Source organism: Bufo gargarizans, unplaced genomic scaffold (assembly GCF_014858855.1).
Source record: "Bufo gargarizans isolate SCDJY-AF-19 unplaced genomic scaffold, ASM1485885v1 fragScaff_scaffold_347_pilon, whole genome shotgun sequence".
Taxonomy (NCBI): Eukaryota; Metazoa; Chordata; class Amphibia; order Anura; family Bufonidae; genus Bufo; species Bufo gargarizans.
Genome location: NW_025334099.1, coordinates 117,521 through 127,774, shown reverse-complemented (window position 1 = coordinate 127,774; position 10,254 = coordinate 117,521).

The following is a 10,254-nucleotide window of genomic DNA, read 5'->3' as shown; positions in this document are numbered from 1 at the left end:
GTCCACAATTGCAATCCGCAAAATGCGGAACTAAATTGTGAACGTGTGAATAGGGCCTAAAGGTGCCTTCTGGTAAAATCACTCCTCGATTTATTGATCCTTATGATATCATTGCAGTCATTAACCCTTTGTCTTATCTTCTTAGGTTACCTGATTCATTTAGGATCCATAAAGTCTTTCAATTTTTACTCAAGAAATATGTCTCTTCTTTGATACCTCCGGCTCCGGTGGAGGCTCAGGGAGAGCTGGAGTATGAGGTCTCCAGGAAGGTGCAGGGCACTCTACAGTACCTGGTCCATTGCAAAGGTTAGGGTCCAGAGGACAGGTCTTGGGTATCAGCTACAACCATGAATTTCATAAAGCTCATCCTGAGAAACCTGGTCCAGTGATCAAGGGCCCAGTGGCCCCTCGTAAAAGGGGGAGTACTGTCATAAACTCACCTGGTGGTGGTCCCGTGGCAGGTCCATCCCTCCTTGGTGGCACTGCTGGCATGTTGCCATAGCGGTAATCCCCACAGACATGGGACCTGCTCAGCCAATCAGGCATGGCTCTAGGGTCACATGCTCTCTCAGGGGGAAATTTAAAAAGGCGGTTGCTGGCAGTCGGTGTCTTCTGGCCTCACTTGTGTACAGTCGTGGCCAAAGGTTTTGAGAATGACACAAATATTAGTTTTCACAAAGTTTGCTGCTAAACTGCTTTTAGATCTTTGTCTCAGTTGTTTCTGGGATGTAGTGAAATATAATTACTCGCACTTCATACGTTTCAGAGGCTTTTAGCGACAATTACATGACATTTATGCAGAGTCAGTATTTGCAGTGTCGGCCCTTCTTTTTCAGGACCTCTGCAATCCGACTGCGCATGCTCTCAATCACCTTCTGGGCCAATTCCTGACGGATACAACCCATTCTTTCATCATCACTTCTTGGAGTTTGTCAGAATTAGTGGGTTTTTGTTTGTCCACCCGCCTCTTGAGGATTGACCACAAGTTCTCAATGGGATTAAGATCTGGGGAGTTTCCAGGCCATGGACCCAAAATGTCACCGTTTTGGTCCCAGAGCCACTTAGTTATCACTTTTGCCTTATGGCACGGTGCTCCATCCTGCTGGAAAATGCATTGTTCTTCACCAAACTGTTGTTGGATTGTTGGAAGAAGTTGCTGTTGGAGGGTGTTTTGGTGCCATTCTTTATTCATGGCTGTGTTTTGGGGCAGAATTGTGAGTGAGCCCACTCCCTTGGATGAGAAGCCACCCCACACATGAATGGTCTCAGGATGCTTTACTGGTGGCATGACACAGGACTGATCTTCCAAAAGTCTTGGCCTCACTGTGCGTGCAGATGCGCTCACACCTGCCTGCTGCCATTCCTGAGCAAGCGCTGCACTGGTGGCACTCCGATCCCGCAGCTGAATCCTCTTTAGGAGACGATCCTGGCGCTTGCTGGACTTTCTTGGACGCCCTGAAGTCTTCTTAACAAGAATTGAACCTCTTTCCTCGAAGTTCTTGATGATGCTATAAATTGTAGATTGAGGTGCAATCTTAGTAGCCACAGTATCCTTGCCTGTGAAGCCATTTGTATGCAACGCAATGATGGCGGCACGCGTTTCTTTGCAGGTCACCATGGTTAACAATGGAAGAACAATGATTTCAAGCATCATCCTCCTTTTAACAGGTCAAGTCTGCCATTTTAACCCAATCAGCCTGACATAATGATCTCCAGCCTTGTGCTCGTCAACATTCTCACCTGAGTTAACAAGACGATTACTGAAATGATCTCAGCAGGTCCTTTAACGACAGCAATGAAATGCAGTGGAAAGGTTTTTTGGGGGATTAAGTTAATTTTCATGGCAAAGAAGGACGATGCAATTCATCTGATCCCTCTTCATAACATTCTGGAGGATGTGCAAATTGCTATTATAAAAACTTAAGCAGCAACTTTTCCAATTTCCAATATTTATGTAATTCTCAAAACTTTTGGCCACGACTGTATATTATACTTTGTTTGGAGTCTTGGTTCCCTGACCCTTGGATTGTCCCTGATTGCGCTCTTGACTGCTGATTATTTCCTGTCGTAATCTCCTGGCTCTGACCCAGTCTGGTGGCCTGACCCTTGGATTCAGGGCCGGTGCAAGGATTTTTGCCAACACAAACGAAGCTACATTTTGGCGCCCCCCCTTGCAGCTCTCCTGGCCCTGGTCCCGTCCTGCAGCCCTGGCTTCTCATCTGTGTGGTCCTGGTATCTTCTCTCTGCTTCAGACAATTGCTGGTTTGAGGACCGTATTTTTAGCCCTCTAAGACACACCTAGGTTTTAGAGGAGGATAACAAGAAAAAAATATTTTCCATTACACCTCAGGTCAGACCAGCAATCAGACCCCCAATGTTAATCAGACCTCAGCTCACAGCTTCAATCAGACCCCCCAATGTTAATCAGATCTCAGAGCAGACCCCCATGTCAGCCATCAGCCCCCATCCATCATGCCCCCATGTCAGACATCAGCCCCCCATGTCACATTTCTCCCCCTCCATGTCAAATCACCCCCCTATGTCACATCAGCCCTCCATGTCACATTTCTCCCCCTCTATGTCACATTTTTCCACCCTCCCCCAGGGTGCGCCCTAAGGCAGCCGCTTGGTCTGCCTTATGGTAGCACCGGCCCTGCTTGGATTGTCCCTGACCGCGCTCTTGACTGCTGATTATTTTCTGACGTGATCTCCTGGCTGACCCAGTCTGGTTCCGAGAGTCTTGGATTGTCCCTGACCATGCTCTTGAGCTGATTATTTTCTGACGTGATCTCCTGGCTGACCCAGTCTGGTTCTGAGACTCTTGGATTGTCCCTGACCGCACTCTTGACAGCTGATTATTTCCTGTCGTAATCTCCTGGCTCTGACCCAGTCTGGTGGCCTGACCCTTGGATTGTCCCTGACCGCGCTCTTGACTGCTGATTATTTCCTGAACTGATCTCCTGGCTGACCCAGTCTGGTGGCCTGACCCTTGGATTGTCCCTGACCACGCTCTTGACTGCTGATTATTTTCTGACGTGATCTCCTGGCTGACCCAGTCTGGTTCTGAGACTCTTGGATTGTCCCTAACCGCACTCTTGACAGCTGATTATTTCCTGTCGTAATCTCCTGGCTCTGACCCAGTCTGGTGGCCTGACCCTTGGATTGTCCCTGACCACGCTCTTGACTGCTGATTATTTCCTGAACTGATCTCCTGGCTGACCCAGTCTGGTGGCCTGACCCTTGGATTGTCCCTGACCACGCTCTTGACTGCTGATTATTTTCTGACATGATCTCCTGGCTGACCCAGTCTGGTTCCCTGATCCTTGGATTGTCCCTGATTGCGCTCTTGACTGCTGATTATTTTCTGTCGTAATCTCCTGGCTCTGACCCAGTCTGGTGGCCTGACCCTTGGATTGTCCCTGACCACGCTCTTGACTGCTGATTATTTCCTGAACTGATCTCCTGGCTGACCCAGTCTGGTTCCGAGACTCTTGGATTGTCCCTGACCGCACTCTTGACAGCTGATTATTTCTTGACATGATCTCCTGGCTCTGACCCAGTCTGGTTCCCTGACCCTTGGATTGTCCCTGACCACGCTCTTGACTGCTGATTATTTTCTGATGTGATCTCCTGGCTCTGACCCAGTCTGGTTCCAAGAGTCTTGGATTGTCCCTGACCATTCTCTTGACTGCTGATTATTTTCTGACATGATCTCCTGGCTGACCCAGTCTGGTTCCCTGATCCTTGGATTGTCCCTGATTGCGTTCTTGACTGCTGATTATTTCCTGTCGTAATCTCCTGGCTCTGACCCAGTCTGGTGGCCTGACCCTTGGATTCAGGGCCGGTGCAAGGATTTTTGCCAACACAAACGAAGCTACATTTTGGCGCCCCCCCTTGCAGCTCTCCTGGCCCTGGTCCCGTCCTGCAGCCCTGGCTTCTCATCTGTGTGGTCCTGGTATCTTCTCTCTGCTTCAGACAATTGCTGGTTTGAGGACCGTATTTTTAGCCCTCTAAGACACACCTAGGTTTTAGAGGAGAAAATATTTTCCATTACACCTCAGGTCAGACCAGCAATCAGACCCCCAATGTTAATCAGACCTCAGCTCACAGCTTCAATCAGACCCCCCAATGTTAATCAGATCTCAGAGCAGACCCCCATGTCAGCCATCAGCCCCCACCCATCATGCCCCCATGTCAGACATCAGCCCCCCATGTCACATTTCTCCCCCTCCATGTCAAATCACCCCCCTATGTCACATCAGCCCTCCATGTCACATTTCTCCCCCTCTATGTCACATTTTTCCACCCTTCCCCAGGGTGCGCCCTAAGGCAGCCGCTTGGTCTGCCTTATGGTAGCACCGGCCCTGCTTGGATTGTCCCTGACCGCGCTCTTGACTGATGATTATTTTCTGACGTGATCTCCTGGCTCTGACCCAGTCTGGTTCCGAGAGTCTTGGATTGTCCCTGACCGCGCTCTTGACTGCTGATTATTTTCTGACGTGATCTCCTGGCTGACCCAGTCTGGTTCCGAGACTCTTGGATTGTCCCTGACCGCACTCTTGACAGCTGATTATTTCCTGACATGATCTCCTGGCTCTGACCCAGTCTGGTTCCCTGACCCTTGGATTGTCCCTGATTGCGCTCTTGACTGCTGATTATTTCCTGTCGTAATCTCCTGGCTCTGACCCAGTCTGGTGGCCTGACCCTTGGATTGTCTCTGACCGTGCTCTTGACTGCTGATTATTTCCTGAACTGATCTCCTGGCTGACCCAGTCTGGTGGCCTGACCCTTGGATTGTCCCTGACCACGCTCTTGACTGCTGATTATTTTCTGAAGTGATCTCCTGGCTGACCCAGTCTGGTTCCCTGATCCTTGGATTGTCCCTGACCACGCTCTTGACTGCTGATTATTTTCTGACGTGATCTCCTGGCTGACCCAGTCTGGTTCCCTGACCCTTGGATTGTCCCTGACCACGCTCTTGACTGCTAATTATTTTCTGATGTGATCTCCTGGCTCTGACCCAGTCTGGTTCCAAGAGTCTTGGATTGTCCCTGACCATTCTCTTGACTGCTGATTATTTTCTGACGTGATCTCCTGGCTGACCCAGTCTGGTTCCGAGACTCTTGGATTGTCCCTGACCGCACTCTTGACAGCTGATTATTTCCTGACATGATCTCCTGGCTCTGACCCAGTCTGGTTCCGAGAGTCTTGGATTGTCCCTGACCGCGCTCTTGACTGCTGATTATTTTCTGACGTGATCTCCTGGCTGACCCAGTCTGGTTCCGAGACTCTTGGATTGTCCCTGACCGCACTCTTGACAGCTGATTATTTCCTGACATGATCTCCTGGCTCTGACCCAGTCTGGTTCCCTGACCCTTGGATTGTCCCTGATTGCGCTCTTGACTGCTGATTATTTCCTGTCGTAATCTCCTGGCTCTGACCCAGTCTGGTGGCCTGACCCTTGGATTGTCTCTGACCGTGCTCTTGACTGCTGATTATTTCCTGAACTGATCTCCTGGCTGACCCAGTCTGGTGGCCTGACCCTTGGATTGTCCCTGACCACGCTCTTGACTGCTGATTATTTTCTGAAGTGATCTCCTGGCTGACCCAGTCTGGTTCCCTGATCCTTGGATTGTCCCTGACCACGCTCTTGACTGCTGATTATTTTCTGACGTGATCTCCTGGCTGACCCAGTCTGGTTCCCTGACCCTTGGATTGTCCCTGACCACGCTCTTGACTGCTAATTATTTTCTGATGTGATCTCCTGGCTCTGACCCAGTCTGGTTCCAAGAGTCTTGGATTGTCCCTGACCATTCTCTTGACTGCTGATTATTTTCTGACGTGATCTCCTGGCTGACCCAGTCTGGTTCCGAGACTCTTGGATTGTCCCTGACCGCACTCTTGACAGCTGATTATTTCCTGACATGATCTCCTGGCTCTGACCCAGTCTGGTTCCGAGACTCTTGGATTGTCCCTGACCACGCTCTTGACTGCTGATTATTTTCTGACGTGATCTCCTGGCTGACCCAGTCTGGTTCCCTGATCCTTGGATTGTCCCTGATTGCGCTCTTGACTGCTGATTATTTTCTGACGTGATCTCCTGGCTGACCCAGTCTGGTTCCCTGATCCTTGGATTGTCCCTGACCGCACTCTTGACAGCTGATTATTTCCTGACATGATCTCCTGGCTCTGACCCAGTTTGGTTCCCTGACCCTTGGATTGTCCCTGACAGCGCTCCTGACTGCTGATTTATTTCCTGACATGATCTCCTGGCTCTGACCCAGTTTGGTTCCCTGACAGCGCTCCTGACTGCTGATTTATTTCCTGACCTGATCTCCTAGCTCTGACCCCATCTGGTATGTTTTTTTACTCTGTGTTTGTATATTGTCTTGGTTCTGACGTATCTCTCTGGTTTGGACCCTGGCCCGCTCTTGACTTTGCTTTTGGTTTCTGATCCAGTCCTGGTTTTGCCTGTCATCAGGGGCGTAGCTAGAAATGACTGGGCCCCATAGCAAAAAAAATGTATGGGCCCCCCCGTCCCGAATCTCCCACATACCTCTCAATCCTCGCCGCCACATCCGCAGCTCCTCATGCACTTGCGACAGTTACGCGTAGGACTGAGCACAGACAGTTGGTCACTGGCAACGCATTTGTGCCAGTGTAGGAAATGTATGAATCTAAGTGTGGGTTCACACCTTAGCGTACTCTGTATGCACTTTTTTCAGGCGTTTTTATCGTGCGTTTATATACGCGCCAGGAAACAAGCAAATGCCCATTGTCGCACGTTACCGCTAAGTCTATGTGCGGGAACGTGCGATAATACGCCTCAAAGAAGCTCCTGTACTTCTTGGGGCGTTTTTACAGCGCATTCGTACGTACTGTAAAACGCTCAGGTGAGAACCATTCCCATAGGGAATCATTGGTTTTTGCCTGTTGAGCGTTTTACAGCGCGTAGGAACGCGCTGTAAAACGCTCAGGTGTGAACGCAGCCTAAATGTCTGTGTATTAAAGAAGATTGGTAAGTTGTACAGGGGTCTGTAACACAGGAAGGAGAAAGTACACATCGTGGCGGGTGTATGTGTATGAGACAGAAGGTAGGGATATGTATCTTGTGTAGTTAGGGTATTAGGGACAGTAAGGGGTATATATCTAGTGCTGATACACGTGTAGGCGAAGAGCGGCTCTGTATCAGCACTAGATATATACCCCTTACTCTCCCTAATACCCAAACTACACAAGATACATATCCCTACCTTCTGTCTCATACACATACACCCGCCACGATGTGCACTTTCTCCTTCCTGTGTTACAGACCCCTCAGATAGGATTAGGTGGCTGTGTCCACTAACCATTACCAGAAATGCAGCTGCGCCTGCTAGGCTTGAGCAGGTATATGTGTGAATATGGATTAGGGAAGATGCTGAGATCCGGCTGTACCTCACTCTCAGCATCTTCCATATTCACACATATACCTGCTCAAGCCTGGCAGGCGCAGCTGCATTTCTGGTAATGGTTAGTGGACACAGCCACCTAATCCTATCTCAGGGGTCTGTAATACTTGTCCGCTCTAGTCTCCAGTTACAGTACTCCACGTCTGACTCCACTCACTGACTGACGCTGCTGCCTGCTGCTTCGGTTGGACATACATCGCAACAGGGGCAGACTCAGTCCCACTCCCCAGCCAGCCCTCACCTCAGCCACGTGAACCGACCGACACGGTGAAGCCGTACCGTACTGTGCGCGCCGCCAAGCCAGCCAGCCACCCACACTCCAGCTTCCTTGTACATGCCGCTTCCACCTCCTACACTTCCAGCGAACCACAGCCCAGAGTGCCTCTCTGCCTCCGGCTCCGAGTCCGACCGCCCCCTATCACAGCGCCACGCCCGGGCCCGGCCCACTCGCCACATGGTTTTATATTATTATTTTTTAATCCTCAGTCGGCGGCGGGCCCCCAGTGGCGTAGGGCCCCATAGCCATTGCTATGGCGATCCCTACGCCACTGCCTGTCATTATGTTTATTGTTTTCTCCCATAGCCCCAGCACCTAGTCAGGGAGGGACTGTCATACAGTTGGGGGCCATCACTTGAATATGGTTTTAGGGATGCGGCTGAGTTGAGGGCTTCACTACTCCCTATCGTGACAGAATGCCTCTTTACTTAATACAGAAAATGGGGGGAAATTATCATGCAGGGAATATTTGAAGTCATTTTTGGTTGAGTCTGCATTGGTGTACCTTATGCCACATTTATCAAATGTCTCATGATGTTTGATAAATTTGTCTTATCCTTAACTCTTTTTTTGCGACTTTTAAAAAAAGTCTCAGTGATAAATCTGGAGTGAGACTCATTAACATAGCTGGCCACGCCCACTTTCCCACTCACATTTCAAAACTGGGGTGAGTGATGTAAAAATGCAATTTTATTTGATCTGAAGAAGAGGAAGTCCCTGAAAAGCGTTGTCTGTATTTGGTTTTAACATTTTAATAAAGAAGCATTCTTCATATACGGCCTGTGGATGTCACATGACTGGGTGTGCGCCAAGAAGCTGGGTGGCCCCTCCCTCCTGGAATCTCCGCGGCTGCAGGCGAACTCCTGGCATCCAATTGTCTCTGAATGTACTCGCGTCACGGTGCACCTTCATCTCTTTCCTAGCCCGTTCCTCTGTCGCACGTCACCAGGACATTGGTGAAGACTGGACGAGTAACAATCAGTGTCAGGCAGCTGCTGCCAAGGCTGATAAGATCACAAGAACATGGGGGCAGATGTATTATCTCCCTGCTCCAGAAAAGTGGAGGAAAAAAGTTGCAAACGCGTGTCTGCGTCTTCCTCGCCACTTTCTAAAAAAGGGGGCATGACCTGGACATGGCCAGCGGGTTGCCCACTTTCATCTTCATTGCGCAAATAAAGACAGAAATCTGCAGCAGCTCGGAGTGTAGAGACAGCCAGAGCTGTAAGCGAGTCACATCAGTGGTCAGAGCGCACATGGAGGACCGTGTACAGTACTGCGCTCCAGAGCAGGAGAAAGATATAGCAGAGCTGAGAGGGTTCGAGGGCAGGACGGTAAAGTAATACCTGGAATGGGAGGACTACAGAGCGCAGAAAGATTATAACAATTAGGGTTATTTAGTTTTGAACTTTACTGGAAGAGCAGTGAGACTATGGATTCTTTACTGTAAGAGCAGTGAGACTATGGACTCTTTACTGTAAGAGCAGTGAGACTATGGACTCTTTACTGTAAGAGCAGTGAGACTATGGACTCTTTACTGTAAGAGCAGTGAGACTATAGACTCTTTACTGTAAGAGCAGTGAGACTATGGACTCTTTACTGTAAGAGCAGTGAGACTATGGAGCTATACTGTAAGAGCAGTGAGACTATGGACTCTTTACTGTAGGAGCAGTGAGACTATAGACTCTTTACGGTAAGAGCAGTGAGACTATGGACTCTATACTGTAAGAGCAGTGAGACTATGGACTCTTTACTGTAAGAGCAGTGAGACTATGGACTCTTTACTGTAAGAGCAGTGAGACTATGGACTCTATACTGTAAGAGCAGTGAGACTATGGACTCTTTACTGTAAGAGCAGTGAGACTATGGACTCTATACTGTAAGAGCAGTGAGACTATGGACTCTTTACTGTAAGAGCAGTGAGACTATGGACTCTTTACTGTAAGAGCAGTGAGACTATGGACTCTTTACTGTAAGAGCAGTGAGACTATAGACTCTTTACTGTAAGAGCAGTGAGACTATGGACTCTTTACTGTAAGAGCAGTGAGACTATGGACTCTTTACGGTAAGAGCAGTGAGACTATGGACTCTATACTGTAAGAGCAGTGAGACTGTGGACTCTTTACAGTAAGAGCAGTGAGACTATGGACTCTATACTGTAAGAGCAGTGAGACTGTGGACTCTATACTGTAAGAGCAGTGAGACTATGGACTCTTTACTGTAAGAGCAGTGAGACTATGGACTCTATACTGTAAGAGCAGTGAGACTATGGACTCTATACTGTAAGAGCAGTGAGACTATGGACTCTTTACTGTAAGAGCAGTGAGACTATGGACTCTATACTGTAAGAGCAGTGAGACTATGGACTCTGTACTGTAAGAGCAGTGAGACTGTGGACTCTTTACTGTAAGAGCAGTGAGACTATGGACTCTTTACTGTAAGAGCAGTGAGACTATGGACTCTATACTGTAAGAGCAGTGAGACTGTGGACTCTTTACTGTAAGAGCAGTGAGACTATGGACTCTATAC